The sequence below is a fragment of the Mesitornis unicolor genome, unplaced genomic scaffold (genome assembly GCF_000695765.1).
Source record: "Mesitornis unicolor isolate BGI_N332 unplaced genomic scaffold, ASM69576v1 scaffold18856, whole genome shotgun sequence".
NCBI classification, from domain to species: domain Eukaryota; kingdom Metazoa; phylum Chordata; class Aves; order Mesitornithiformes; family Mesitornithidae; genus Mesitornis; species Mesitornis unicolor.
The window spans coordinates 151,190-156,823 of NW_010191974.1; the positions used below are offsets into that span (position 1 = coordinate 151,190).

Below are 5,634 nucleotides of genomic sequence, written 5' to 3' on the forward strand. Positions count from 1 at the left end.
ACAAACTCACACAGTTCTAGATGATCTCATATTTGACCTTTTTCAGTCACTGTTTAACTTCCAGAGGAATGAGAACTGGAAACTAGAAATACAATTTATGACCCAAGTGAAATACAATGCCCTACACTTAAATATAAAATAAGAATGGAAAAAAATACTTAATGATAAAACACAACAGGTTCAAAGGGAGTATTCTCTTTCTCATCAATACACATAAAAGGTTACTAAAAGTACACTTATTTTTGCCTCCACTGAATTTCCTAATTTGTAATGGATCTGTGAAATGGAATTAAAATATTCTATTTAATAAATATTAGTAGAAGTTTTATTGATCCTATTTGTTTTTTAAACATTATTTGCTAAATAATGCACTTGATATTCACAATGTTTTCGTGCCTTATTAGTTTTTGACTGAATACCACTTACCTGATAAGTGTCTTTGCATTACCCAACTATTTATACATAAATTTTAGACTTGCATTTCAAGTGTGAATACTCCAGTTTGGTATTCTGAAATTCACTATTACTGCAAAACCTTATGAATTACTTCAGCTACACTGAATCATACATTTATATGAAAGAAAACGGGTCATAACCTGAAAACTGGCTATGAGTAAAAGGGTTAATTTTAGCCTTTACAAATGTTGCCTGATATCCTCTAAAGATTTTACTTTACTTTCAATATCTAAACAAATGCTATTTGCATGAAGGGACTTAGGAAAAAAAACCCTCATGAACACAGCCAAGTTTAAAATTGGAGTGTAAAAATTATTTGGGAGGTAGATTAAAAGCTTTGAACCTTACTTCATTAATTTAACAAGTGCTATTGGATTTCGGATTTGTAGCATCCAAACACAGATCTTGCAAGCTGGATATGTAGGACTTAGGTGAAATGTAATTTAGACCTTCAGATTAAGAAACAGAACAATGAAAAAAAGGCTATAAACTCTGAAAATATTCCGAGATGCAGGATTGAACCAACAGAAAACACTACTACGGAAAAAAGCCAACTCCAAATCTCTCACTGGTATCTTAACATCGTCTATATTATCTAATTAAGCATCAGGAAAATTAACGAAACTTAAACCTTCCAACTTATTGAATACCTTTCTTCTGTGCATAAGTGGGATCTTCTTATGAATTCCAAAGGGAGGGGAAAGAAAAAGGATCAGTGATGTTTGTAGGAGGAAAACAAAACAAAACAAACAAAAAAGAACATTTGACAACATCAATGGAAATGCAATGTTTAAGTAAAGTCTGAAAAACAGAAAAGAAACAAATTAGGCAGGGAACATCCAAAAGGAAAGAAACAGATTGAGAATGATGGGGGAAAAAGGGAAAAAAAAAACCTTTTCAGCTTAAAGCTGTGTTAGCAGGTTTTGTAGGAAGCCAACATGCAGGCAGAGCAGCAGTCCAACGTAGCCCTGGTGTTACCACTCATTGAACGCACACCTTCTCCTACATAACTGCAGCTGCTTTGATAAGGTTCGATCATTTCTCAGAAGCAGCTCCCCCCAGTTTATTTGGGGTGTGTCTACCTGATGAAACCTCTTTTCTTAGAGGAATTAAGCAAATTCTTACAGTTTATTTACATCTGCTATCTGAAAGATTAGCTTATCATTATAGCCACGTCTGCTGCTTCTACCAAAATCTGTGCTTTCTACTGCACACATGCACTTGTTCAAATGGGCCAGCAGCTTACAGCTACCAAAGTTATTGCATCTTAAAATCAACTACGTTGGGCAGCAAGACAAGTGTAGTACTTGGTGCCCAGGCACAGCTGCACCATGGCATGTTTTGGGGACAGTGGTTATCCAGTGCACGCTGCCGGGTTGGTGCACACCATTATTCCCTAGTACAGCTCACACGAGAAATGCTTTGGACATGGAAACAATCATACCTGGCTGAATAAATGAATAATTAAATAAATAGATCACATTAAAACGCTCCTCTGCCACCAGCTCTCAGAGATTAGGTATACACTGCAGCCCAATCTTGCTGGTTTGGAGGAAGAACAAATATAAACCTGTGGGGAAAAAACCCTTGACTTCTCTCCTAGTTAAAAAATAACTCACTGAAAAGCCAAGACTCTCTCATCTGCCCAGGAAGTATTATGAACACCTTCCCAAGGCACTGGGAAGTAACTGAGATTTAATCATAGAATCATTAAGGTTGGAAGAGACCTCTAAGATCACCAAGTCCAACCGTTAACCTAACTCCACCATGCCCTGAAGTCCCACATTCACATTTTTTGAACACAGTCATGGCGAGGCCTTTGCTTTTGCTCAGCCAGGCTCTGTGCTGGCTGGTGCAGACCTTGTCCCTGGTGCAATTTATCACACTGAAGAGCTGTGGCAAATGCCACTGTTCACAGCAGAGCCAGGTTTTGATCTGCAGGAGGTGTTTGACTATAGTTCTCTGTAGGCTTGCACTACAGTGATGTACGGGGGAAGCTGTATCCCAGTTGAGGAATAAATGCGGCAGCTAGCACTGTGACAGAGGCTTTTTCATGAGAAGGCTGTGAGCTACAATGTTGGAGGCAATAGAAAAAATAATGCAGGTAATTGCAGCGTCTTTATGCCAAATCATGATAGTGATGCATACAAAGCAAGCAGTGCATTCATGTCAAGCTGTCTATTACATTATTGCACCCTTTTAATTAGCAGCTTAGTGTTTTCAATCGAATGCATGAGGCCAGAAATGTCGCTAATTAAAATAAAACAGGACTCTGACTACATGCTGGCTGGGTAGAAGTATTTGCAGCTCCTGTTGCTAAGCGATGTTTGATGCACAAACCATACAGCACACGAGCTAACGTTCACCCAAGACATTTTCTGCTGGATCAGATTATATTGCAACCACCATAGCAAACAGGAAAGAGAAAGCACAGCAAGAGGAAACTATCAGAGATAAGGAAACTTGACCTATCACATCCTCTCATTTTTACAGCAAGTGAAACCATAAGGCCAATACAGGCCAGCAGGGAGATATGGGCTAAAGGGCGCTACCATTGCTATTTAGGCTTTCTCCCACTAAGCATACACAGAAAATGCCTACGACAAATTGATCAGATCCCCATGATGTGTCTCCTTAGGCAAAAAAAACCGAACAAACAAAAAAATCCAACCACAAAAAATGAAAAAAGAAAAAAAAGGAGGGGGAGGGCAAAAAGGGAATACATGCTGTTGAGCATCCTGCTCATGGCTAGATGCAACATGCATGACTCAGAACAAAAAAAAAATAATTATGATAATAATTTAAAAAAGGGCTCTGAAGAACACCATGCAGTGAGGTCAGGCAATACCGATGGGGCTTTGTTTTGAAGGGGGAAGTGAGAGGGGAAGACAGAGGGCAAGGAAGTGTAAGAGAAGATAACGAATGATCAGTGCAAACCATGGTGATGGACCACTCTCATTACATGTGGGAACCCAGGTCAGGGCATGTTCAAACTGCAAGGAGAGAAAGGAAATCAGCAGCGAGCCCCGAAAAGTACTGAAGATATAAAAATAAGCGAAGATTTTAAAGAATAATTCCATGAAACAGAAATGCATCTGCTGCTGCAGATATCAGGCATTTCCTTCTATGGGAAACACTGCTTAAGAAAAATGTCAGTGGGCAAATAGGACTGTACTACTGCAGTCCTCCAAGGAAGCTGGACAGAAATTATTGAAGAAGAATAGTGGAAATGTTGAACAACTACAAGACTGTCAATATACAGCCCTTACAGAAACAGTTTTAAGCTGATAATCATTCCAGGCTGTTTCATCAAGAACACAAATTAAATACATCTTGTAGTTTCTCCCCCAAAAGGCAAAGCTCTAAGGAAAAAAAAAATATATATATATATAAGAAAAGAGAGGGAACTCAGCTAACTCTGAGAGAAAGTGGATTTTCCTTTGTTGTACAGATAATAAGTCAAAACCCATCAGGAAATAATTAAAGATATCAGCCTCTATTTAAATTTAAATCAACCCTCAAATTTACTTTTATGCCTGAATCCTCTGGTCTCATCCATGTGTACGATCCCCACAAGCCCACCACTTCCAGTGGGCTGGAGGTAGAAGCGTGCACCCACAGCAAGCGCCAGCACCAGCGCCACAGATTCCATTTTACAGCTCTAAGAGGATTATCTGGGAAAGCAGACATGAACATATGCCAGCTCTGGTTTTAGCTACACATGCTGAAGATGACAACATTTCTAACATCTTCCTCAACGTAATGTTTTACACAGAGAATATGTTCATACAGAAAAGATCTGAAAGCAGATTTAGACAATGGTATTAGCATTACAGTACCAGTAATGGTTTAATTATTCCTCATCTGGAGATTTTAACGCTGTTAGCTATCGTTATGCAGCACACACATGCAAGCCCAGAGGATTTGAGCCTGCCTCCCTGCTCAGACACCTGCAATGCTGCAAGCTCCATGTCTGGAGAAGTGCCATGCTAAAACTCCCAGCCAGCAAGGGGAGTCACCCTCCTCCCCAAAAAAATGCAGTAGAAGCAGAGACTCCCTGCAGCCGGGGGGGGAGCTGCTGTACCCAAAGACCCCTAACGCCTCATCATTTCTGACTCTGCTCTTGAAAATGTTCTCCTGAACTGTGATTTGGGTATGGGAACGCTGACGCACTAAAATTTTGGAAAAGGACTACAGTCATTGGCCCATCTGTGTTCAGTGGAAGTTTACAGTATAACTTTAAAAGAAAATACTAGGCCAATGCTGAATTAATTTAAAAAGTCTTCCTATAAAGCCTCTGCTTTGGCACTGCACTCAGTGGGATCTCAGCCTGTGCTTAAGTGCTTTCTTGAGCCAAGGATTTTAAGCACATGGTTTTGTTGCTTCTGTATTTCATTTGACACAGTTTTTACTCATTGTATGCCTCCGTACTGTTTCACACGCTGCTTTAATTACACAGTAGCTACTTATTTAAATTTCATGAGAAAAAAATTGGGCACAATATTCAAACAGGTGTTTTCTTCTCTCCACTGATTACTGGTTTCAATAAATTCAGTCTTTGTCCCAGGTCCTGCAAGATAATTGCTCACATCCACACTCTGTGGAGGATACAGAGCAGGGAATTCCATCTGGCTTTTCAGAGTAAAAGCAAAGCACTATCATCCCTACCCTTCTTCTCCATCGCAAAGGAAACATTTGTCAAAACCCATGATATAGTTTCGTCTTCCAAAGATTAAAAATAAAGAGTTTGAGAGAAGTTTAATTATTAATTACAACTTCATTAAATATTTGTCTTCATTGAAAGCTCTTTATTCTGCATAAAAATATCTTGAGCATATTTGGTAGTACTAGAATTTTCCAGGATCTTTTTAAATTTTTTAATACTTCTATTACTTTCTTAGATTTAAAACACCAAAAGCATTCACAAGAAGAATGTTAGGGATGCACAGGATTTTTTCCAGTATGGCTCAACTGAGAAGGGACATTCTGGAGAGCTGCAATTTACTCTTGCACAGCCAAACAGAAAATAATGTCTCAAAATAAACAGACTTCTAAGAATCCCAAAATCGCAAGATATAAAGTAACATTTACAGTCAAACCAACAGGTACAAGCAACTTATCATGATATAAACTCCAATCCAAGTGACAACAGAAGTGACCATTTATCTCTTCTTAGCA

General features: G+C 38.9%; 1 protein-coding gene across 1 annotated transcript in view; it reads right to left on the reverse strand.

Annotated features, from left to right (window-relative positions):
* Window positions 1-5,634, reverse strand: part of PPP3CA (protein phosphatase 3, catalytic subunit, alpha isozyme) — a gene marked incomplete at its 5' end in the record, with an annotated part of 34,096 nt that overhangs the window by 14,046 nt on the left and 14,416 nt on the right. The window lies entirely within an intron of this gene.